This window comes from Mesocricetus auratus, unplaced genomic scaffold, assembly GCF_017639785.1.
Source record: "Mesocricetus auratus isolate SY011 unplaced genomic scaffold, BCM_Maur_2.0 Super-Scaffold_100028, whole genome shotgun sequence".
NCBI lineage: Eukaryota > Metazoa > Chordata > Mammalia > Rodentia > Cricetidae > Mesocricetus > Mesocricetus auratus.
This window is the reverse complement of record NW_024429209.1, coordinates 5,278,208-5,304,985: the sequence shown is the minus strand read 5'-3', so window position 1 is coordinate 5,304,985 and position 26,778 is coordinate 5,278,208. Positions and strand designations below refer to the sequence as shown.

Sequence of the window (26,778 nt, the reverse complement as noted above, 5' to 3'; positions counted from 1 at the left end):
GAGATGTGTAGTGTGCTGCAAAGACAATAGGATAGGAATAGTAAGAGCTGGAACCAAATACTGCCCATGATTCTGCTTCCATGACCGCTATAATATGTAGATTGGATCCACTCTCACAGTCAGCACCAATGGTCAGTGTTGCCCACCCTCCTTCTTTCAGTTACAAGGGCCAGTCATTGCATTATGCCTTGTAGCTTTTATGAAACATAGAAAAAAAAAGAAATACATGGTGCTGACCTGCCAGCATTTGCATCCCTCAGCCCTAACATCACTACACTTCAGTATCTTCATCTCCAAAATGGGAACATAGACATCAGCTACCTGACCTAGGACAGAGATGCTGGAGAGGAAGATTAAAAGTGTGATGCTAGAGAAGGCACATAAATGGTTGCTTTTTGCCAACTTAACACAAACATATATATATATATATATATATATATATATATATATATATATATCTGAGAAGAAGGGTTCTCAACTGAGGAGTGGTCTCCATCAGATTAGCCTATGGGCAAGACTGTGGGACATTGTATTGATGGATGATTGGTGTGGGTGGGTCCATCCCACTGTGGGTGATGCCATTCCCCCAGAAAACAGGCTTTGGGTATATAAGAAAAGTTGCTGAGCAAGGCAGAGAGAAAGCAAGCCAGAAAGCAGTGTTTCTCCTCTGGGTCCTCCCTCTGCTCCTGCTTCAGTTCCTGCCCTGACTTCTCTCAATGGTGGGATTGTGACATGAAAGCCATATAAACCCTTTCCTCCCCCAGTTGCTTTTGGTCAGTATTTTGTCACAGCAACAGATAGCAAACCGGGACAGGAGGTGAGACAATGGTTACTATGCATTATGGGCTGGTAGCTGCTAGGTGGTTTCATCTGGCTGGACTTCCCCAACTGTTGCACCCTTCCCCCATGGGGGTCTGCTGACCAGATTGTGACTAGGAGTTCTAGTAAAACACCTCTTGTCCCCTCCTCCCAGTATAGCCTGAATGCAAGTTCCTATTTTCTGTTCATCCTTATTGTCCAAATGCTAATTCCTGTTTTTGGCCCATCCTTTGCCAGAGAGCCCTGGGAACGTAGGCTTCTCACCTTGGTGGTTTTCCACCATGCCTGACCAGTATTTAATGCTCCACTGTTGTTACAATAAACACCATTCTCCTTGCAAGAATGAGCCACTGTCTTTGTCTTCATTTAAATCCTTAGCCCTTCACCCATGTTTATGAAGTGTTGTAGCCTCGTAACCAAACCAGCTCGCTCGCTACACACAACCCAATGTTGCAGTGAGCCATGGCCAACTTTCCCTTCCCTCTTAGCTTTCTGATCTCCCTTGTTGACAGCCAGTTCTTGGTGAGAAAAGGCATCAGATTCTAGAGATGATCCCTGCTTCTCAGCAGCTGGGTCTACACAGTGGTGCGAGTGACTGCTCAATACTGAGAAAAAGGAGAAGTAACAAGACCCACAACACGTTTCATTCTCCCTGCCCTCTGGTGATTCCTGGGGTTGGGTGGTGACAGGCAAGCAGCCAGGAGTGACAGGTGAGCAGCTCTCAGAAACTGTCTTGGTAGAAATGCCACCATTAGTTACTTGCTCCGAAAGGAGAAATAACAGGAATTCTTTGCATATGACCTGGAAGATAATCTTTAGTGCTGCGAGGAAGGAAAGTAGGAGGCTAATGGGAGAAAGAGAAGGAAGAGAAAGCTGAAAAGAAATGAAAGAGAAGGATAGAAAAAAGTGGTGTGCCCAATGATACTGGATGAAGCCCTCAAGATAGGACTTGGAAGCAACTGAAGAAGATACTCCCTGTGTCCTTCTCCTGAAACATGCCTTGCTTGAATTCTGCTACTCTCCACATGTTTACAAGTAATGGGAAGAATGACTGATCAGGAAGCTTAGAGAGGTGGTGAGTTTTCTGTTGATCCCCAAGTGTTCGCCAAAAGACTGAAATCCTAAGAGCCTAAGCAGAGGTGTCACTAAATATGTGTCATAAAAAGTGGGGATGGGAGGGTTTAAGGTGACATTTAGATATAAAACAGGAGTTCTATGTAGATCTTATCAAGAAGTCAAAAGATAAGAGATGCCAACTGATGTCTGGAGTCCACAGATAATGTACACTTTGCAGAGTCCTCCCATGACAGACAGAAGGTTCAGTGGAAGCCACAGGGAAGAGCCAACAACTGTGCCCATGGGCCTCCACACATGAATAAAAATCGTCAGAACACAAATCTATTTGTTCCAAGCAAAGGAAATGGCATGTCACAAAGTCACAGGCAGACATGTTGGAGAAAGGTAGTTGGTGCTGAGGTTCTGGAAGGTTGGGTAGGAAGGCAGGTAGGTAGGTAGGAAGTTGTCTGAAGTGGTAGAGGAGGAATGGAAGGCCAGGAAGACCCCCACTTGCTCACTGGGGAGCTAACTAAAGGACTTTCTTGATGGTCTAGCATGGGCAAATCTCTATTGTACAAAATCCAGAAAGAGGAGCTGGAGAGATGGGCTCAGCACTTTAAGGGCATATTCTGCTCTTACGGAGGGTCTGAGTTCAGTTCCCAGCACTCATGTCTGTGCTTGTAACTCCAACTCCAGGGTATCTTGTGGCCTCTGATACCCCTCACTTGTACACACCTACATACACACACACACACCTAAAAATAAATAAAATAAGAAACTCTGGAGAGGGGAGTGGTAGGAGTCAGGTGTGATAAAGGGGGATGTGGGAAAAAATGGAAGGAAGACATTCAGTGAGGAAGAGGAGGGAGGGCAATACAGAGGGAAGAGAAATAAATAACACTAAGGATGTTTGTGAAAGCCAGAGAAAATTATACTATTTTATGTTTACCTAAAATGATACATAATCATATGTATACACACACATATGTGTGTGTTTATTTTATATATGTTTAAATGAAGTTATGCCATGTGAGGTAATAATGCTCCCCCCAAAGGTATAGACTCTCTAATAAAGATCTAAGTGTCAGATATGCAAAACCTCCATTTAAATTGTTGGTCACAGAAATTCAATAAACCCCCAAAACAATATAAAGAAAACTTGTTGTAGGGTTCCCAGCCTCAGCTGATGCAGCTACAGCTCAACCCCTATACCTAAGGCTCAGAGAACATCATCACATAAGATGATGAGATTATAAGAGCCAGAGGACAAGGACATACCTGCAATATTGTGTCTTCTACATATAACAAGGAAGCTACACCTGTGAAATCTCAACAATATGGTTGCCCAAAGAAGACCTGCACAATGACAACAACAGTTGACATGTCAGTGTGGATAGGGGAAATCTCACAAGGCCCCACTGCTAGTTGAAAAGCCACAGGCAACTAATGACTAGTGGCAGAGGAAGGGTCGGTCTTCCTTGGGAATGAGCTCCCTGATTGGTTGTCCAATCCCTAATTGGTTGTCTAATCCTTGCCTTGAATACATACACATATGAGCAACACCAAACAGACTAAGCTGGTTGTATCTCTATGTTTATATGTATGTATCTGCTTTGAGGGGCTGTGGTATCACTGGTTCTGTGGAAGCTATATTTCCTGGAGGTCTGACTGCTGACCATGATGGCTATTCTTGGTGTCAACTTGACTGTATCTGGAACTACAATCCGGAAATGGAGGACACATCTATGATCTGGATCTCGAGGTCAAAAGACAAAATGCCTTGATCTGGATCTTGAGGCAGGAATGATACATGCCTTTAATTCAGATCTTAAAGTAAGAAGACCCATGCCACTAATCCAGACCTTGAGGTGGGATGGCACACCTTTAATCTGGCCACACCTTCTGCTGGGAGCCTATATAAGGACAATGGAGGAAGGAAGTGTTTGTTCTTCGCCTACTTACTCTTGCTTTGTCAGGACATCCATTTCTTCATTGGAGCCTACCGCTTTGGGATTCTAGCATATACAAAGGAGCAACTGAGACACCCAGCCTTGTGGAACTAACTAAGAACTAGATTCCTGGACTTTCCAGTCATAGTTAGCCATTGTTGGATTAGTTGGACTGCAACCTGTAAGTCATTTCAATAAACTCTCTATCTATAGAGATAGAGAGATGCATTCCATAAGTCTTGTGACTCTAGAGAACCCTGACTAAAACACCTACACAACACACTTCTTCATCCACAACTCCTCAGATGTGTCTAAAGCACACACCTAGAGTTCCAAATCTGAAGGACAGTGAAATGCTAAGATGGTTGATGCTAAGTGGTTTCCCACACTGGACCTACCAGAAGCAAGTTCTGAGGGAGGAATTAGAATTCATGGAGTTAACTTGAGGGAGGGTCCCAGAAATCAGCAGTTAAGAGTGTAAAGAGAATTGAGAAAGGGAAGGTGATATTGAATGGGTTGCTAAGAAGTTTGCTGCTACAGACAAATGATACTGGCTCCTGGGGGTTTGGACATGGCCACCACCATCTTGAAATAGAACAGTGTTGTGGCTTACCTGAGACTCGCTATTAACATCAAGGGGCTCACAAGCCTCTCCTCCACCAGTTATATAAAAGGTAAACAGTTGGCTGGGACTCTATAAAGCAGCTGTTTGTGAGTCACCTGTGACTGCATAAAAAATTCATGATAAACCATTGGTTTACCAAACTGGACATGGATAGAATCCTTTCTTTGGGGGTGCGGGCACCCTCCTTACCTAGGGTGATATCTCCCCAGGAAAAGTCACACATCAGTGATTAACATTAACTTCTTTTACCCGGTAGGGCAAGAAAACTGAGTGTTTCTTCTGGGACCAATTTTTAGATTGTCCTCTAGCTACATTTGAACTGGGCTGGACAAAGCTTCCCTCCAGAAAAAGACATTGGGGCTTCATCCTCTATGAAAAGGACATTGTAACCATGATTAAATAAAAGATTTTATTTAATCTTAATACATTAAGATCATCCTAAGTTATTCAGATAGACCCTCAAGTTCTCTCTCACATGTATCTTTTTCAGAAGACATGTTGATACAAACAGAAGGAAGAAGGCATTATGACCATGGAGGCAGGGATGGGAGAGACACAGCTTCAAGTCAAATAACACAGGAAACAGAAAGAGAGTCATTCCATCGGCTCTGGGTGGAGTCCCAGTGATATTGACTTTGGACTTCCATCCTCCAGAACCATATTAAGTTACCATGTCTGTGGCATTTTGTTATAGCAGCCCCTGGAGGCTGATATAGTCATCAAGTGCTGTGAGGGCCTCTCCCCAAGGGGTAAATCAGAAACAAGCAGCAAAAATTCTCTCTGGCAGAGTCTCGCCATGGGATGTCTGTTAGCTCCTTGCACATGGCTGTCTATGGGTCATGGCATGCCAGGGGTAGCATCAGCTTCAGTGGGTGTGATCTGGCTTGGGCTCCATCACTGCACCAACCCCTGTGGCTAAACAAAGCAGGGCCTCTGGGTGCTTGTCTGCGTGGCTCCAAGGTCAAGCCTTACTTTTCTTTACAAAGGAATGGTATAAGGTTCACAGAGAGTAGATGCTAAAGCCCTGGGGAGCCCAATGTTGGGGAATCCAGGAGGTGGCAGAGGAGACAGACATCTGGGCCCAAAGAGTAGCCTCCCTAACCTGCCAGGCATGTACCCAGGTACCACAAGCAGTGCCCTTAATTCAGGCTTTGAAGCAAACTCCAAGTTACTTCTATATCCTGATTCCCTGGTTGTTCTGGTTGTTGTTGTTTTTTTTTGTTTTTTTTTTTTGTTTTTTTGGTTTTACGAGACAGGGTTTCTCTGTGTTGTTTTGGAGGCTGTCGGTCCAGCCCAGCCTCGAACTCACAGAGATCCACCTGCCTCTGCCTCCCGAGTGCTGGGATTAAAGGCGTGCGCCACCACCGCCCAGCCTGATTCCCTGGTTAATAATAAGTGCTACTCTAAAATATGCTTTGCTCCAATAAATTTAGGTAAAGAGAAGGAAAGCAAATTTAAACTGATTTATTCCTCAAAACAAAGACGATTATACAACTTTCTCAATTCTTTAATTGTATGCTTTTTTTCTCATCTCTTAGGATTTGTTTCTCGAAATCATGCCTGGTAGAGACGATCAGGTCAGACACAGCAGGGCTCCTGGGGAAGGAGAAGCTACCCAAAGGTCACAGGCCAGGGTTGGAGGTGTTTATGATGGTGGTAACCTGACCTGGATGCTTTTAGCTCATCATCCCCAACCCATGAAGAAGGTGTTATAGTCGATCCCTGTTTTAGCTGCATAGCCAGAGGCTCTGGCTAGTGAGTGGGGACTGGACAGAGACTCTAGAAAACAGGTCACTGAGGAACATTTGAGGATAAGCAGGGAGTAAGGTGAGCAGGGCTCAGTCACCAGCCTGGCTCTGAGCTTCCAAAGGTTGATTCTTGCCTAGGGACCAAACACAAGCATGAGTCTGACATACTGCCTGAGTGGTGTGAAAGGGAAGACAGCCAGGGCTTGGGTCCCGGGTGCAGGTGTCCGTTCATCCCCAAATGCCCAAATCCATGTCTGCCCACCCGAACATCACCTGGCTTCCGTGGGCCAAATCTGCCGAGACAGTGAGTCCTCAGTTGGGGGTGGGGGTGTCCAGCACTGGGGCTGTCCTGGTTTTTGCTGTTCTGGTCTAACCTCTGCTACATCATCATTGAGAGTGAAGTGAGCCACTGAGTACCAAACACAGAAAGGTTCACTATGACAGGTGCCATCTGACCTTCAAAGTCCTGACTCTACAGAGAGGCCAAGCCGTGGGCCACCTGCAGCAGACACTTCTTGAACCCCAGACTTTGGCAGCCAACCTAGGGTCCACATGCACTTTGATGACCCTGAACTTCTCGTTTCTCCACCAGGCCAGGCCACTGAAGCATCCTCCTACCCCAAAAGTGGGCTTTGCTAGAGATGCAGTGACTAGGTGAAAGGCAGCTTTCGAAGAAGTCAATAAAGGACAAACTCTCCAAGCCTGGCCTGAAAAGCGTGAGCAAGCATGCTGGGTTGGGCTGAGGGACCAGGGAATAATCAAACCTGTATGCTGTCATTAGCTGGGCTGGTAGGAAAACATCGCCGACAAGAGCTTCACACAAGAGCCCCAGAGGAGGGTTTGTAACTACAGCTGCAGCCGCTGCCCCGGTTCCCACTGTCCAGAGCATGCTCCCTGGACCATGCACTTCACCAGGAACGCGTTGCCCGTAGCTGATGAACCCTTTCAGAACCAGACAGAGAATTCTGCATCCCCCAGGACACCTGGGCATGCCCCCAAGTTTAAGAAGTTCAAATGTGAAATTCTCTTTCACAGGAATTGGGAACAAGAGGGGTGACAGGAAGGAATTAGCTCCCTCTGCTCACAGCCACAGACTTTTAAAGCTGACAGGTGATCAGCAACCCTTCCTCCCGAGAAGTCACTGTTCAGGCCACGGAGGAGTCCCTTTTACCATCCAACTGCAAGAGGGTCCCTGGCCTAAGACAGTGTGGGTGGGAAATCTGCTCACTCATGACCAACTCTGATCTGTACCAGCCCCATCGGGCTGGGGGCTTCTCAGCCCCCTGCCTCTGTCTCACATGAGCATGGGGGTAATCCCTCCACCCCAAAGTTTTGTGTCTTTGTAGAGTGTTTAGTGAAAAACTGCCGACTATGTAAATCAGAGATCATTAGAGGTTGGGTTTTGCCTCAAAGAATGGATTCAGCAAAACGCTGTTTTCTCCCCGGCTCTGGGTCTCTATTTAGGGGATTGGAGCTCTGTTTGTTTATTTATTTATTTATTCATTAGCTGGGCCCACAGTCAAGGAGAAGGGAGCAGGGCCATTAATCTTTCCTGTCATCCGTTCACAGATGTGGAGTTCACACTGCAGCAAATGTGAAGTCAGCAGTACACAACCACAAGGTGGAAATTTCAAGAGAAATAAGCTTAGAGGAATGAAAAAAGAAAATAAAGTAAAATAAAAGGGGAGTGGGGGTGGGGCGGGGAAGAAAGAGACGCAAGGATGGGGCACATCTAAAATACAGTCTGTCCCTCCCTGGGTGCTGTGTGTGCTTGCAGGAATCTTGTTCTCAGCATGGAGTCATTGATATGTTAATAATAATTTTCTTTTCTCTTCATCCTAAAGAAATGAAGTTTGCAAACTGATCCCGATGAAGTGGGGTGTCTGTGTGTATGTGTGTGTGTGTGTGTGTGCACACGCGTGCTATTTGTAGAGTTATTATAGCATGCATACACACACACACACATACATATTCTCTATTTATGGCATCTATTTAGTAAGTTCTAGAAAACTCCATGGAAGGGCAAGCTCTCTCAGGCATGAGGTGTCCCTTTTGGGAATAGTGTGACTGCCAGCCATTGCATGGAGACAACTCTATGACTGGGCTGCAGGGCTAAGCACTTTTCCAAAAGAACAAACCTGCCACACAAAGTGATTCCCATGCCTAGTCCTGACCGGGGACCTGGCTGGCACCAGTTTGAGTGAGGTAGTTCAGAAAACTCAGCCACAACTGGTGTCTTTTCAAAACCTAGTGGATCCCAGAAGTCCTAATATAGCCATACCACCTTACCAGAGTCAAGCACTCCTGCCTCAGTTTCCCCCCTTCTGTTCTTGCTTTGAGAACCACGACTCTAAGAGTTTAACTCTTTGCCAGACACATTTTTTTTCAGCTGTTTCTAGAGACCATCAGTAGCCAGAGTCCCAAAATGCACTACCCTATTAGAACATCCCAGAGACCTGACACTGTACCCATTTCTCAAACCAAAACCCTGTGATCACAGTTTGACAAAAGCCTAACTTCATTTGTCTTGAGCTGCAGCCATTCCACTAGTCTGTGATGCTAAGGTCTTGGCTACATAGCCACACCCAGGTATGGTCCCATCTCAAGCGGGAAAGGCTAAGTCCAGCCTGCCTGGAGCCTGCCCACTCATCCCTGAGCAGCAGCGCTGCCTGTTCAGGGGATGCTGAAGTCAATAACTTCGCTCATCACCGTGTGAGCTCCTCTGGGCTTATAGACTGTGGATTGATCTCCACTCCTTGAAACTTTGTGGCTTCTCGGTGAACATTTGTTGAATTGCATTGAATCCCAGGTCAAAAGCAGAGTTGAGAAAACTCTGGCTGGCAGAGGACTGTGGTTAGTTTTGTGTGGGAAGTGGCTGGACCCTCTTCTCTTCCCCATGCCTAAGCCTGTGTTGAGCGGAATTCAGAGTCTGTGACCAGAACTGGTGGCTCCTAGCAAGTCTGTGCTGAGCTGAGCGCTAAGGGAATGGATCCTCTTGCCTCACACCGACCACGGAAGTGTAGCTGCCATGTGTTGTGGGAATTTTTAAGACAGCTGCTTTTCAAAGCACACTGGCTTCATAAGAGAAGGGCGGGAGGACACAGGCTTCATGGACAGCCACAGGAAGAAAGGCTGGACCTGGAGCTGCCATAGCAAGTGACACCAGGGGGAAAGCTGAGTGTGGCCACGGGACCATCTGGGGCTGAGGCATGTCCAAAACACATGCCACAGGGAACACATGTCCATGAGGTTAGTCCAGTCCATTGGAGGTGCACTCCAATGTTCTAACCAGAACTCCCTCCCAGCACCCAGAGCGGGTGGCAGACACACCCCCAAAGCACGCTCATGAAACCTGTATCCTCTCACCCTACCCTTAGTTCTGTCCTAAGATCATGATCCTTTACAACAGACCGGCAACCCTTTTCAATAAAGAACCAATAGAAAACAGTTTAGGCATCACAGGGTTTGTGGAATAGAGCTGAGCTGTTCTAGTGATAAAAACACTCTAACCAAAGGCAACATAGGAGAGGAAAGGGTTTATTTTGGCTCACAGGTCACAGTCCATCATTGAGGGCAGGAATTTAGGCAGGAGCTTGATACACAAACTGTGAAGGAGGATGCTTACTGGTTTACTCTCTGGATTATGCTCAGCTCGCTTACCTATATAGCCCACTTGTCTAGAGATGATGACTCCCAAAGTGGGCTGGGTCCTCCTACATCAATTAATTAACAACCAAGACAACCTCCAAGGACATGTTCACAGGTGAATCTGATCTGGGCAAACCATCAATTGAGACTCCCTTCTAGACTGTGTTAAGTTGACAGTTAAAGCTTACAATAGCATGGACCTAGTCCATTTTCTGAAGTGAGGCATGACCCAGTCAAGGTCAGCTTAGCCTCCAGTCACCCCTAGACACAGAAGGAAAGAAACACAATGCTTCTAGCCATTGACCATGGCTTTGGAGTGCTTTGCTGTGCAGTATATTTTAACTATAATCAAAATTAAACTTTCTCCAAGCCTCCGAGCTGAGCAGCCAGGAGTTGACTTACCATCTCAGAAGACTGCTCGCATACCTACTTCCCAACAGCAGCTCTGTCTGTTCAATCTAAATGAACACTGTGTCTAGCCAAACAGAAAATCTCTGAGCTCTGGAAGTCTTTAGTTCCCAGTTGACTTTAGCTTTCTGAGCAGTTGTGCAGACTGTGGGTCTCTGTGGAGGCTCCTTGACAACTGTGGCTTTGAGGGAGAATCAGGCCAGGTCAGGACTGGACTCTTAAAAGTGACAGAAAAACCAAATGCATGATGACTTCTAATAACAGTACAAGGTTCTGTGAACAGCGTTATCCTTGAGTCTGCTGTGTAGGGCAAATGAATGGGGACTTGAAGCCTGGGCCCCTATGGTTCATGCGTATAAGAATCACTTCTTTGAAGATATTCATGAATTCCAGGGGGTGGATTTTTCCAATGTGAAGTCATTGTGCTGATGGCCTTGATTCTATAATTCTCAGAATAGTCTCATTTTTCAGGTGTAAACCAGCACCTCTGAAACTCACAAGTCAGGTGAGCCCATCAGAGCAAACTGTAAATGAAGTTCCTAGGGCTGTCTTCTTTGAAAACTTGTTGAAACATTATTCTAGATTGTTTGCAAAGTGATGATGATGACTATGATGATGGTGATGATGATGATAAGTTGTAGTAGCTGTTGTTGTTGTTATTTACTATGCCATACTCACAATCCTTTGCAGACTTTCCCATGACATGGTGAGATTCTCTCCATTTTCTCTGAGTCTGAGTTGTCCTCTAGGTACACTTTGACCAACAAAATCTGGAAGAAGTTATGGTGTTCCACTCCTGAACAAGCTTCAGCACACTCTTCAGGAACCCTGCCCAGCCTTCCTGTGAACAAACTGGGATAGCCTGTGGAAAGAGAGACGACAGAAAACACCAATGAGCTATCCCAGCTGGAGGAATCCCAGATAAGCCAACCCACAGCCAGCCTTAGACACCCGGAGTCTGGCCAAGGCCAGAACCACCCAGATGATGATAAGCTAAGCAGATGGTAATTGCTTTGACCCAGAGCTTTTAGAATAGCTTTTATGTGGCAAAACTTATATTGTCTTTATTTAAAATTCATCAAAATCACCTCACATTCATGGGTACTATCAAAAACTAAATAAGTGTTGGCAGGGACATTGGTACAGCCCATGGAAAACAAGTTCCTCAAAAAATTAAAAATAGAATCATCATGTGACCCAGCAAGTCTGCTTCTAGGCATCTGTCCAACAGAATGGAAAGCAGGGCCTAGATCCACCCACATTCATTGCATCATCATTCCCAATAACCAAAATACAGAAGCAATCTAAATGTCCATCAACAGACAAACGAATGAGCAAACCAGGATGCGTACACATGCATGCCATGGAATATTACACAGCCTTTAAAGGAAACTCTGACACAGACTACACAATGGATGAGTGTGGTGGTTTGAAAGAAAGTGATCCCCAAAGGGAATGGCACTATTAGGGGGTGTGGCCCTTATTAGAGTAGGTATGATCTTGTTGGAGGAAGTGTGTCACTGTGTGGGTGGCCTTTGAGGTCTCTTGTCTCAAGCTTCACTCAGTGTGACAGTCAGTTGACTTCCTGTTGTCTGCAAGACATAGGACTCTCAGCTCCAGCATTGCATCTGCCTATATGAGAGATGCTTACAGAGGTCAAGTCCAGAGGGACAGGAAATAGAACAATGGTTGTGATAAGATGAAAGGCTCTGGAGAAGGGTGGATTGAATACAGAACAGTGTGAATGGGCATCACTGAATCCCTTGAAAAGATACACTCAGACCCAAAGTATGGCCAGTTGTCACTGATGAGGGTAGGACAGGGTGAGGCCAATGAGAGCCCATCACTTCTGTGGGAACAGGCACTGGACCAGCTCTGAGAGCAAGCTGATAGGGTTTCAGTAAGAAATACACTGGTCCCCGGCTGATGGACTGTTCTTGTCTCTTAGGACCCGAGACCTAATTGAAAGAAGCGTGTGTCGACCCATGGTTGAACTACTTTCCTCTTTTCTGTTTCACGTTTATCACGTTTAGCTTTCTCCACAGCACACCCCTGCAACCATGACATTCTGCCCAAGCACATAGGGCCAATTGGCCTCAAACAGACCCTTCTGAAACCATGAGTCAAGAAAAACCTTATTCCTTTAGATTGTTTGTGTTGGGCATCATGTCACCAATACCCAAGTAACCAGTGAAGAATACTTCCTTACATGTCAATACCTGAACCTCTTATCAACCTAACCTTATCCTGGCTTGCCTACAGATTTCTCGGGTGAAAGTCAGACTAGTAGAACCTGAATATCCACAAGTGAGCCTGGGATTTTGAGGCAATCCTCTTCCCAGTACTTGCTCTGGGACAGCTGGGGACTGGCTTTTGAGGGTGGGGTTGGCTGGACGCTAAAATGATAGGTCTCGGAGTGTGAACATGTGTTCATGAAGTACTTTGATTCCTGCAGAGATAACCCCAGGTGCCTCCACGTGGCTGGACAAGAGACAGGTGAGATGCACAGTGTCCTTGCCACCACACACTTCAGTATTTAAAACTTGTCTCTGTTGGGTTAGCACACGAAGATACCACTCAATAGAAAGGTCTGGTTACTCATCTGATAAAAAGCAGGCATGTGAGAAGAGATTGGTGTCAGGGACTGTTTCAACCAGTAAATGGCAGACCTGAACTCACCCCTCATTCCACGACTCTTTTCTCCACTCACGCCTCTCTTTTTCCTTTCCACCCCTGAAGAAGCCCTGGCCTGGATCAGAGGGCTGCCCACACTGCACTGACTGTTGAGTGGAAGGAACCAGATCCTAGCTGCCCGTCTGCTGAGTCTTCATCCTGTGTGTGATCCCTGGAGGGCTATGCAATCCAGCATCCTGCAACTAGTCTCCTCTACTTCTCTCCAGGCTGCCTGGGGTGGGGGGAGGAAGAAAGAGTAATTTGTTTCACCTCTGCTTCCTCCTCCTCCGCTGGCCAAATACCTGATCTCCCCATTCCCAGGAGAGGTCCTGCTCCCACCACCCTGGCATATGCAGGAGGAGGAGGGATCTGGAGACAGGATGCTTCCTTCTCATTCTGATAGGGCCCAACTCGGGCAGCATCACCCTGCTGGTCTCTTCTCTGCCATTAAAGGAAAGGAGGAAGGGCTGGACCCGTGGCTCAGAGGTCTAAACTTGCCATGCATGAACAAGGCATTGGGTTTGACCCTCCTGTGCTTCAAAGAAGAGACACAAAAGTTAGGAAGCTCATTAAACATTTTAGCCATATACTCATACTGTGAAAATCATGTGCCTGATAAACAATGTACAATTTGTGTACATTACATCAAAACTAATGTTTAAAAGCCAAAAAAATTGGAGGGGTTTCTCATAATTTCATAACAATTTCATAAAGTCTCATAATAAATATTCATGTTTACTTTCTCAAAATGAGTATTCTCTAAACTTTCTTTCAAGTCATTGTTTTATGATACAAGAACCTGTGTATTAATATCATTCTCAACTGTGATAGGAAAAGACACCATTCCCAATTTCAATGCTACCCGTTTTAGAGTTCAGTTTCATTTCTACAACTCAGCTCAACAACCTCAGAGACAAGCATCCAGGGGTTCTGTGGTGAGTACTGGAAGTGTTGTTGTTTTATTTTTAAGAAATTAGCTTAGAGCTGAAGAGATGTTTCTGTGGATAAAGTGTTTGTCTTGCAAGTGTGAGGACCTGAGGGTGGATCCTTAGAAAAGGCAGGTGTGGCAGCCTCCTGTAATCCTAGCCCTTAGAAGGCCAAAACAGGATCCCGGGGCAAGCTGTATCAAGAGACCCTGTAGGGGCCATCAAGGAAGATACCTGTTATCTGCTTCGGACCCACCCACACAGGCAAACATGCAGTCACATATGCATGCACACTACACAGAAAGAAAGAGAAACAGGAGGCTGGGGGGGGAGAAGAGCAGGCAGGAAGGAGAAAAAAATAATTTTAAACCAAAAAATGACAGTGGCAAAATAGCCAGCCCCTCCACAAATGCCCACCATTGAGCAAATCCACCTTCATGCTGTCCCCGGCTGCAGTCAAGAAGGAGAAATCAATTGGGAAGGGCAGGAAGCCAGGCATCACTCCAGCCAGCCTCAGCCCCTAACACTTGGATGGAATTTTATTAAATATTAAAACAAAAATAGATTATATCTCAGAAACATGAAAATGATTTGACACTGTGTATATAATTTGATTCAAATCACAGGCCCCCTAATCGACATTTAATTGACGCAATGATGTTTTCATGACGGTAAATAAACAAAATATATAAACAGAAACATCTTCCTTGATATTTAATGACTACTTAGCAGCTATTGGGGTCAGAGATACCGCACTCTAATAAACAAATGCTTAATAATCAATTGGAAGTCATTTCCCTGGTTATTGCTTCATTAAATCAGGATCCTACGTCAGCTTCGGGACAATCCTTCCAACAGGAAAACAATGGTGAGAAATGGAATAGGCTACAACAACGGCCCCAGAGTAGCCAGCCCATTAACTTAACCAGAGAGGGTTTCTCTCCAGCTCTAAAATCAAATGTACCTAGCTAGCTTGTGTGCCAGGCTTTGTTGCCTTTAAATATAGTCTCCTTTAAATACCCCTCCCACCCTCTCTATGAGAAAGATGCTGAAGGTGCCCAGCACAGTGGCTAGTCGGGTAAGTACTTGGCAAGACGAAGTAGTTCCTCTTGTCATCTGCCACAATCGTTACCATCCTCACTGGACACTGTTCTTCTCTGAGCACTCCTGGAATTCACTCTGGTGACCTCGCCCAAGCAGTGTCACATTGAGCCATTCTCTCCTAGCCTGGCTGGTGGTCCCATGATCTTCCAAACCATGTCCATGAAAGCTGCACCACTGGCCATACTAGTCAGTGGTCAGCGCCATGTCTGCCTATAGCTCTGAGCTCTTGTTCCTTTTGAGGTGCCTGGAGGCTAACGCAACATTTTCCTGTGCCCCCTATGGTCCTTGAGCTTCCAGGAGGAAAGGTCTATGGGAGACCTCATGTGGACAATTGGGGTCCATCTGCTCAGGCAGACCAAGTGATACATCAGCTGCCCAGGTGCATTAAGGGGAGGGATATAGAAGGAGAAGGAAGAAAAGGAAGTGAGAGCAGTGAGAGGAAGGGAAGAAGGAGGAAAAGGGGAAAAACAGGGGATCTCTGTAACTCCTTCCCTGTGTGGTGTAGGGGTGGTATGAGTAACATGCTGTGTGGTATATATACATATATATATATATGTAATTGTATGTGTGTGGTCTGTCTGGTGTATTATGCATGTGGCTGTATGTGAACAGTCTGTATGATGTGTGCAATGCATATTTTGTAGCTAGATGTGTGTGGTCTGTGTATATGTGCAGTTGTATGTATAGTCTGTTTGGAGTGTGTAGTCTGTGTGTGGTACATGAATATGTAGTTGCACCTGTGTGTTCTGTGTGTGGTGAGTGTATGTGTGGTATGCATTTGTGGATGGTTATGAGCAGGGTGACGGTGGCCAAACAAAGCAGAGAACTTTTGGTGCCAAAGGACCATTTCCAGGACAGAAATGCCACCAGGCTAAGCAGTGGCACTTTGGAGAGGCTGACTGGCCTTGTGCTCAATGGTCCCATTGCGCCATCGTGTGGCCAGTCTATGTGATGACCAAAGGCACCATCTCCACTAACAGACAATTCTTGGCTCCTTTGGTTCTTGGTCCTTATTCAGGGAATAAAGTTGTACCCAGGTGCCATCTACCTCAGAAGAGCACAGTTCGCCATCTTAAAGAAACAGGAATTGAGGCAAAGCGGAATGAAAGAAAGAAGAGAGGGGAGGAGCCTGCAGATTCTCCCAGAGTTCCTGGAACAGAGTACTCTAAGAAGTCAGTCCCCAGAGCAGAGAAAAAGACATGAAGATGGAAGGCCAGGTGGCCCCCTGTAGAGTGGAGTCCCAGGGCCTTGGTGCTGGAGATGCAGGGGAAAGGGGGTCAGAGACTTCCTTAGAGACCTCCCCCACCTCCTCAGTTCTGCCCTCCTCCTTGCCCCTGCCCCTCCTGCTCTGCTTCCCCACGAGGCCATCTTCTTCCTTTTCTTCTTTCTTCCTCCTTCTCCCTCCTCCTCCCCATGTCTCTCCCTCTCTTCCTCCTCTTCCCTTCTCTTCTAACCACTCCCTCTCTGCCCCTCCTCTCCCTTCTTCACTCCTCTGTCCTCCCTTAATCAGACAGTCTAGCGGGATTCCCATCTGGCTGCCGCCTCTCTGAAGAATTCTCTCCTGCATGAACAACCCTGGTTTTTCACGGGGAACTACCAGCACGTCTCTTGCCCCAAGGTCATATGTGGATTTGAGAATGGCTGCTGTGGGACACTCAGACTGCCTACGCCTGAGACCTGTGAACTCACTCTGTACTCCATGGCTGTGAGTTCGGGAGAGTTGTTCAGCGTCTCCACATGGTCCTTCCCAGATCACATCCTAGAGCTGTATACTTCACAGTTCTGTCCCCAAAACTAGTAGCCCAAGCACCATCATCTCTGAGGGTCAGAGATGCTGGATGGTTACAAGTTATCTGACACAGCAAGGGACAAACATGGCCCCAGGTTTGTACCTTCCCCACACGACCAAGAGTCCTCAGAGAGCCAGCATCTCAGGCTGACTGTCTTTGTCCTCCACTGAGCTCCCAGTGACTGGCATGTCACAGGGAGTTGTGTGACTTTTCCTAGGGAGACATGAACAAACACCTATTCATTCCCCATACGGTACCAGTGAGAGACCATAGGAACAGCTCCAGCCTAGCTCCGTGAACCACTGGATTTAGGCTGCTTAGAGGAGGATCATAATTGCCTCTCAGGCAACAGCCTCGTGGAAGAGCCCACCCCACATGAGTGACCATGAGTGACAGCTCAGCATCTCTTGAGCTCCTTGCACAATTTGCCTACAGCCCCACCCCAGTCTCCTCTACCAGCGAGTGCTTACCCCTGAGAGGAGCCCTGTGAACCTCGTGATTTCCTGAGCTTCCTAAGCCTTGGAAATATCACTCCTTGGAGCCTTAGGAACTCCTCCCCACTCCGGAAGGGCTGTATTCAGAGGAAATAGCAACACCACACTAGAGCTTAACGAGTTTCTGTTGACTGATAAATCAGGTCAATGTGGAGTCCCCAAATGCACCATGCCTGCAGAGCAAGTGCTGGGTGAGCGAATCCCAAAGCTGCTCTCCCTCTGACCCTGGAAGCTTCCCTTAGACCACCAAGTGCTTTCCTGTCCTTTGACCTCTATACTAGCTGGCCCCCTACCGGGGATACCCTCTCCACCTTGGCCCTGGCAGGTTTCTCCTGCTCTTGCAGGGCCTTCTGCCCACTGTAGGCATAGCCAGGTTGCCAAGGAGACCCCACTCAGACAGAGGGATTACCTGGCAGGGTTGTTACAGTTGTCAGAAACCAGGGTCTTGTCTGTGCCCCCACAGCTGCCGCCAGCAGGGGAGACGGCGAGGCCTGCAAGTCCTTCGTGACAGTGAGAAGGGGGTAAAGGAAAGAGAGGGAGAGACAGAGAGGGAGAGACGAGAGAAGCAGGGATGTCGGTGGGTGGAATGGGGGGAGGGAAGCAAGACCCTGCCTCTCAGTGACTTTAGGGGCCTTTCCCCCCACTGCATGGAGGCAGCCCTCCTGGCTAGAGCAAGTCTGGAACCCTCACGCCTCCCACTGGCCTTCTCCCAGGACTTTCTTCCCATCAACTCTCTGCGCTCCCCTAACTCCCCTGACTCTGTGTAGACACTTTATTCCCAGAGCATAGCAGGCACAGTGCTGTAGTCTCGGGAGTTACCACACCTGCCACTCAGTGCTGACACACAGAAACAAAAAGAGACAAGATGGGGAAAGGAGCATAAATGATGCTGGGGGCGGGGTGGGGCGGGGTGGGGCGGGCGGGGCGGGGTGGGGCGGGGTGGGGGTGGGGTGGCGGGGGTGGGGTGGCAGGAAGGAGAAGAGATGTAGTCCCCCAGGTGGTAATGGTGATTTCGAGGGTCTCCACAGAAGACCCATCACCCCCACACACACCATCTGCAGCCACTCTCTGCACACTGAACAAGATGGAATACCTCCTGTGGGCATGGGTACTGGCTGGGCAAAGGTGCCCAACAGAGGAGCCCTTGCCCCTATGTCAAGTCAGAAGGTCAGAGCAACCCTGCCTCTCCTCAGCTGTCCAGAACCTTCCTCAAGCACTACCAAGAAAACTACAAGCCAATCTCCAGCACCCCTCACCCCAGCACGCTGGCAAATAAAGCACCCCTCTGAACAGCATTCCCTTGGCCTGCTCAACGCTCAGCTCATGATTTCTATGGGGTTCAGTGTCCTGAACTCCTAGAACAGACGAGGGAGAACTGAATCACAGCTTAGGAGGGGGTCTACCTTCAGCACCTGCAAAGCCTAACTCCCACAGCTTGGCACAACTCAGAAGGCAGCAGCCAGTGAGAGGACCAAGTAAAGCATCCTCCCTTGAGGAGAGCCTGGACACCCCGGGCCCGCTGACAACAGGGCTCTCTGCATTAGGCTATTATTCCTGCTGCTGTGATAAACACCATGAGCAACTTGGGGAGAAAGGGGCCTGTCAGCTGACAGCTCAGTGTCCACCATGATGGGGAGAAAGGGGCCTGTCAGCTGACAGCTCAGTGTCCACCATGATGGGGAGGATGGGGACTTGAGGCAGGAACCATGGGAAGTGCTGATTACTGACGTGTTTCCCATGGCTTGTTCAGTCTGTTTTCATATTCAGTTCCAGACCATTCACCCAAATATGATGCCACCACAGTGGACTAATTCTTCCCTTTAATCCCAGCACTCAAGAAGCAGAAGCAGGTGGATCCAGGCCAGCCTGGTCTATAGACTGAGTTCCAAGACAGCCCGGACTGTTTCACATGGAAACCCTGTTTTGAAAAAAGAAAGGAAGGAGGGAGAGAGGGAGGGAGAGAGGAAAGAAAGAAAGGAAGGAAGGGGAGAGAGAGAGAAGGAAGGAGAGAGAGAGAGAGAGAGAGAGAGAGAGAGAGAGAGAGAGAGAGAGAGAGAGAGAGAGAGAGAGAGAGAGAGAGAGAGAGAGAGAGAGAGAGAGAGAGAGAGAGAGAGAATGCTCTACAGACTGGCCAATCTGATATAGGCCTTTCTTTTCTCAACTGAGTTTCCCTCTTCCCTGGTGAGGCCAGCTTGTGTCAAGTTGACAAAAACAAAAAACAAAAAAACAGCACAGGCTCCATTGCCAATCTTCTCCAAGGAAGTCTGTGACCTGCGCAAGATCACACTGGAGGAAAGGATGACTCAAGATAGAAACCCAAGCCTTGCCTTGCCCTAATTCTGAATGATTCTCCTACCCCGCCACTCCCCACGCCCGACCTCGCTCTGGACAGCCTGTGTAACTACTATATGTGTCCATCCTGGACAAGACTAAATGGGCCAGACAAATGGATACTCCCAGACAGATCACCATGATGTTAACTAGAAACTGTCCAGTCTTTCCCCAAGACAAATTTGTGAATGACAATGCACAAAGGTGGTGATGTGTCCATCAAAGCAGGTCTCAGCAAAACCTGCTCCAGGGGCTTCAGAGTCTCTACGAATGAGAAAGACGGGACAGCCACATCCATGGACAGAGTGAACTAATACCCACAGCATGGACACCTGAGCACCATGTCATGGAGGTGCTGGCCAAACCACACATCCTCGCAGCCATTTGGGTCTCTGCAGAGGTAGATGACTCAGGCATCAAGAGGTGACCTCACCTGCCCTGGGCTCAAGACAGGAACCTAGGCCACCACCAAACCTTCTGCACCCAGTCCCCTCTTTCCCTGCTAAGCCTGTGTCCCCAGGTCCACAGGGCAAATGCCTGGATGCCATCAGCATATCCAAGTCCACTCTACACACCTCTCCCCCATGGGCCCTTGAAGATACAGGTCAGAAGTCACCAGAAGCTACCATGAATAAAGGGTGATGTCCCCTAAACAAGGGGGAACACATGGACCCCAGACTGATGACTGAGGGGCCAGCATGGGACTGATCCAGACACCCTCCCACCGAACCTGGGTGACAGAGAGGAGGCCTTGGCAATCTGTGAGAAGTTGAAGAGTAGAGCAGTATTTATTCCTGGCATACAGAAGGACTCTGGGAGCCCATACCACGTGGAGGGATGCTCTCTCAGCCTGGACACATGAGGAAGAACCTGGGCCCTTCCCGGGATGATGTGACAGACTCTGAAAATCCCTCATGGAGACCCTTGCCCTCTCTGGGGAGCAGAGGGGGGATGGAGTGGGGTGAGGGGTTGGGAGGATTAGGGGGTGAGGGAGGAGGAGAGGGAGAGAGAAGTGAAAGTAACATGTGTAAAAAGTTAAATAAATATATATATAAAAGAAATATATATATAAATATATATATATATAAAGAAAAAGGGTGATGTCCCACAGGACCACAGAATATTAAATGCAACATTCTTTACTAAAATTCCCTCCTTCCTTGCCTGTGGTCCAGCACCCTGCCCTGTGCTGAAATAGGTGAGGTTACACAAAGGACAGCTGACATGTAAGCCTGGCACCTGCGTGCTTCTTCACACACCATGGATCGTCCTTTGTCAACAGTTTCGCACGCTGCGTGACTTTTTTTCAGCCTGTCTTCCTGACTCACATCACTTCTACAATATGCTTTTCCTTCAGGCTATTCCTTACAAGGTCACAGACTATCTAACTCTCTCAGTCCTCCAACCCTGGGTCTGTCTTTTCTCGTCCACGGGTTTGCCAGAACCCCTGCTTGCTCTTCCTGTGACCAGCATCACCAAGCAGAGGTACCTGCTTCCAGAACCAAACTCTGTCCCAGAGAACAGTGTGTGACCGTGAAGTATGTCCCACCCTCCACACACAGATGGGAGCACAGGAGATCTGTACCCTGTCTCTTCCTTGCCCTGTCTGCATAGGGATGAAGTCCCCATTGTCTGGAGGCGATTCTGAATTCTTGCTTTACCATCTACTCTATGATTCTCTCAGAGATCCAAATATAATGAATTGAATGATGCCAAACAGATATGCCCATGCCCAAAACCCTAGAACCCAGTTACTATGTAGAGGAACAAAGACTAACCCTATGACATGAGTGCTGAGGCAGAGGGAGGTTAGATACACTACCTAAAACTATACTCAACAAGAGGAAGAGCCAGGATTTGAACCCAGGCCCTGAGAGCCTCACTATAAAACTGTATATTTCATACTAGTCAGGGAAGTTCCACACCTGAAGCCTTATAAGTGTGTCCATACTCACCTCCACACAGTCAGTAATAGGCTGAGCCCTGGGTGTTGCGGAAGTATAGAAAACTTGTTCCTGCATTTGTCAGATTTCTTCTTCAACAATGCTGTGCAACAAGCATCCCCAATAGCTCAGCAGTGTTCAGTCAACAGGGCTTCCTCTACTGTGGAATACAGGCTACTTTCTTCTGATGCCTATGGCTCATACTCTGGCACCAGAGACTACTTGGAGAATTCTGCTTCCTTAGCAAATGGAAGATGCACCAAAGGGTTGGCAAGAAATGCATTTCCCACAATGCACCCCAGCACCATATCTAGTCACCAAGGCCTCTCCCTCCTCTTAGCCTCCCAAATTCCTCCTAAATGGGTTCAGTATAGAGTTCTATGCCCAAATGGCTCCATCCCCTAACTCCTGGACTGAAACCTGATCTCAGGTGGCCTGAGAAGACACTGCCACAGGCTCTGCTCTGTGAACCTTGGATGACAGGGATGACAGATGAGCAGAGAGCTTTCTCACCCCCAGAGCACAAGGGGACTTCTCAAACATAATCAAGCTGTGTCAGAGACAGCTGCCCCACCCACACACCCTGGTCCTGGCTCCCAAAAGCCAGTGTGTCTCAGAATGGGCCTCAAGACTGCAGGGAGGCAGCCGAGAGCCAACAAGCCACACTCGGGAATACATCAGCCTGAACAGGTCTGGTATTGGGTACACCTGGGGAGGGCAGGAGGCGGCCAGAACCCACCGTTTCTGTGCTCTTAATTTGAGGCTCCAAAGGGAGGAAATAATAACAATAACCTTCCCCGCTGCCGCAGCAACATTCCCCACCCTCAAAGGCGTCCAGAAAATGCTGACAGGGACGGCTGACAAGCCGTGCGCATTGTAATTCACACCATAACAGCATCTTTGGACTCATGGATTTCTCATTGAAAAATTATGTGATGTCTTTTTGGAAACCCAATACTGAGTTATTGATATCGCGAAGCATGGGCGCCACTTGCAGCTTATTAGCTTCAGACTTTCTGAAGCCTTTTTCCCCTCCAATTTTCAACTTGTTTTTTCCTTTTCTGTTTAAATTGGATCATGGTGCTTGAGTGAATGTATGGGAGTGTGGAGCTGTAGAGGGGGGTCCTTATACCTGGGGGTGGCTTAGGTGTGTGTCCTCTGCCATGGAGGTATAAACACCCACCTGAGTGTGCCGTCATCTCCATGTTTAATTGGGATAGAGGGAGGGAATGCTCAGCTCTGCCTCCTTGTGTGCAGGTCTGTGTGCAAACATGTGCATGTGTTCATCTGTGCATACTGTTATGTCCAAATAGCCATGTGTTACAGTATCTGTGTGATTACTCTGGCATGTGCGGAGGTGAGTGGGAGGGGTATGGAAATGAATGGGGAGGTGTGTAGAGATGAGTGGGGTGCGGGAATGAGTAGGGGTGTGGAGGTGAGTGTGCAGATGGCGTAGAGGTGAGTAAGGAGTATGGCAGTACATGTGGATGAGCCTACACATACACCTGTATGTGAGTGTCAAGTGTATGCCCGACTATGAAAGCATGTGGACATGTGTAGATGTATCTATGTCAGAGGAGTCCTGTGAATGCTGTATGTATGACACACATTTACTTCTATGCATGGACCTCTGACTTTTGGTGTGTGTGCACATGTGTATCCAACTATCTCTATATCTTCATGATGTGGGTCTTTACATATGTGTTCATAGAGGCAGAAGGGTCATGGTGTTGAACCCAGGGAAGCACTATTAGTTTTGCATCCTGTCTGGGGTGTGACCCTGAGTGATTTGTGGGACCTCTCTGGCCTCTGCAGAGCGAGGGTAGGTGCAGCCTTGCTGAACAGAAGTGCTGAACGGGTACAGTGGGCTCAAGCTCACAGACCTGCAGCACGGTACCCGCTGTGGGAGTTCCCTGGATGTGTGTCTGGGGTTGTGGCCCAGCCCTGAAAAAAAGAAAACTTTTGATTCTAGTTGGCGGGCGCCAGCTTGAGGCACAGGTGTGGTTTAAATTGTGCCTGGCACCTCCTTGCAAGGCCTCTGCTAAACGTCCTCTGTGGAACTAATGTCCTCTATTCACTCTGAGCCACGGCGATAGGTGCTGGGCTCCCACCCACCCCTATGGTGGAAGGGCAAAGCTAACCAGCAAAGCCCAGGAGTATAAACCAAGAAAGGCAGCAAGGAAGGGCAGGTGGCATCACGTGCTCTTCACCTTTTAACCCAACTGTAGATCCCCAGCTGAGCATCAGGGGCAGGAATGGGCTCCACCGAGATCCTTGGACCCAGGAGGAAAAAGGGATTGTCTGACCCCTCAAAGTCCCTTCTTCAACCTGGAGAGGGGTGGGCTCAGGTGAAATTTCTATTTCAGATGCCCATCAGTCATGGGAAGCTGGTGTCTAGTGTACAGGAGAAAGGCCTGTTTTCTAGGTGGCACCAAAATACAAAATCTGAATATCTGAGGGTGAGGGCCACGCAGGGACAGCCACCTAAAGAATGGCATTCCCCCTAGGAGGGTGGAAAGGAGACTACAGAGTGGGACCTGGATTCCGGTCAAGGCAGGCCTGCAAGGATGGAGCGAGAGAGCATTAGAGGTGGGGACAGAGGGCTACAGCCTGTAACCAACCAGCAACAAGCTACCTCCAGGGAGAAGGTCAGAGAGAAGGTTGGGGGAGAAGTGACAGCCCCAGGAGCACCAGGCTCCGTTTAAGGTGCTCTTGCAAGGAGCATCCTATTTTACCTTTCCAGCATCCCTGATATATCCACTGCCTCCAGCTAATGAAGGGTGTGTCAGAGCATCTGGAGACCTCACTGTAAGTGGGGAAGCAAGGAGTAGGAGTGGGGAAGTACCTGCTAGGATAAGGAATGGATTGTTCTGCTCACACCACCGGCAGTGCGCCTGTTAAGACACAACTGAGGATCAGTCTCACATCACAGGTGAGGAAATAGGCTTCGTGGAGCACATGGAAGGTGTGTAAATGAGAATGCAGTGAAGGCTGGGCCCCTGGGATAACCCTGCATTCATCCCCTCTCACTCCCCTAGAATCCTAGCATCGCGAGGGTGACTGGGTCTGTGTGTTCATTGGCCTCCTCTACCCTGATGATCCTCATTTACCCCCACCCCACAACCACAGCTGAACCTTCTTCCACAACTTCCTATTGAAGAAACAGGGGTGCAGGGCGGTAAAGAAATTCTCAACTTGAAATCAGAAAATTTGGGTTCAGGTCTTGACTCTTCATTGGGTAACCCTAAGAAGGGCCGTCCCTCCTGCCAGTCATGTTTCCACCCATCTATTCATTCTTCCATCAATCCATTAATTTTTATTAATCCATGCATTTATTCTTCTACTCACTCATTCTTCCACTCCGCCATCAATGTACGTCCGCCATTCACTCATCGAATATGCTGATGCAGTTAAGAGTGAGTACTCAGAGGTGAGACAGGTGCTTGCTCTTCTCTGCATCAATGAACTTGAACCAGCAAGCCCTCCCACGTAACATAGTGATGGTAACAATACCTAACTCCTCACTGAACTGGAGCAAGGTTGAGATCAACACTCAAGCGATGTGTTAGTCCAGAGCGGATCAAGTCTACCAGTCAAATATGTTGCTGAGCTGCAACTCAGGGAAAGAGAGTTGCCTGGTATGTACAGCCTGGGATTCTATCCCCAGGGCTGCAAAAAAAATGTATTTTTTAATTATCTAGTGAGTGTATCTACAACACATTGTATTGGCGGCTAGAAGCACACAATGAAGACAGAATGTATACCATCTCAGGAGCTTGGTTTCTGGTGCCACCAGCACAAACAAAAAGCATTCCCCACAGAGTCTGCCCCATCCCAGGGATTGGGTTAGACTGTATACCTACCCCTGCTTCTCAGTGTCTTCCTTCCCTGCTTCTCTCCCTGGACGCTGCCTAGCCATAACCCAACAATGAGACCAACAGCATACCGAACTTAGGTACTTTGACAGGAATATGAAGAGTGTTTGGAGCCAGGATGCCAACTGGGGTCCTGAACCCAGAAAATATGACTGCCTCCTTCAAATCAATACCAGATATGCAAGATACTACCAACCCCCTCGCCCACCCCCACCTGCCACCATAGTCCACCCACATAGACCTCAAAGCCTAACTCTGATTCCCGCCTCCAGGGTCTCAGAACCCCACTCAGCAGCCTGGTACTGTCAACACTCTGAAATATTCCAGAAGCAACGGCTGCTCCTGTACAGTGGCATCAATATGGAAATCGGGAATGTCCTTTTTATTAGATTCCTGCTGATATGCCTGAAGAGAACTCACACACAATATATACAAACACACACCCATGCACAAACTACTTTTCTGTTTTATCTAACAGAGAAAGGCCCCAAGCACTGCATTCCAACCCCTATCCACGGACAAGGTGTTCCGCGCTGTGCCTCAGAAGGTCTCTGTGACTGAGTACAAATGTGTTCTTTTTTATTATTATTATTAGATGAATTGCATCATTAAATTACATTATAAAAGCCAAAAATGCACCATTAATTTTCAAAAACAATAGTAAATACATCTCATTTCTAATACATGATTCTGCATTTAATTTTTGCCTGGGGCCTTACGGGTTTTTTTTCCTCAGCCTTACTGTCCCCTTTATGCAGACTATACAAATGGATCTAAATTGCCAAAGAAATTTTTGCCAAATGTCCATAATGTGAAAATAAATGAATTTCTAATTGGCTGTTTCAAAAAGAAAAATTACTTTTTGATCTCAGCTCAGCCAAGCAAAAATCTACCTAGACTGAGTAATAAGATGGAGACTCATGGCAGCCAATGTACAGAGAGACAAAGGCCCTAGAAAGTGAAGCTCCAGAATGAAAGCTGTCCTGTCCCCTGCAGCCTCCCACCCTGTCACAGGAGGTAGCATGACCTTAAGCAAACTCGGGAGAAGCCATGCAGGTTAAGACCTTTGAGAGAGTCAGTTCTCTGTCTTTGCCATGACTAGGGGTCCAACTGGAGCCTGGCTAGGTAAACTAGAGGCCAAGGCTATCTGTTCCTAACTGTCTCCATTAGCCTCAGTTTGACCTCTCTCAGTCTTGCACTCTTCACCTGTAGGATGGCAGTCCCTCCTGTCCTTTGTAGGCTTCTCAGGAGGTGTTAGAGGCTGACTTCATACCCCAAAATCCACGTGTTGAATCCCTAATCCTGGCCATCTCCACATATGACCTTATTCAGTGACGAATCTTTACAGAGGTGTCACAGTTAAAGGAAGCCATTAGTCTGCACTTCCAT

The 26,778-nt window shown here is 47.7% G+C and overlaps 1 long non-coding RNA gene across 1 annotated transcript in view; it reads right to left on the bottom strand.

Annotated features, from left to right (window-relative positions):
- Nucleotides 1-9,740: 9,740 nt before the first annotated feature.
- Nucleotides 9,741-26,778, bottom strand: part of LOC121134528 — a 43,753-nt gene continuing 26,715 nt past the window's right edge. Inside the window, exons 2-3 of the long non-coding RNA XR_005871619.1 lie at nt 12,933-13,158; nt 9,741-11,115 (exon numbers count right to left, since the gene is read on the bottom strand). This is a non-coding gene — a long non-coding RNA (uncharacterized LOC121134528). The remainder of the gene's footprint in view (nt 11,116-12,932; nt 13,159-26,778) is intronic.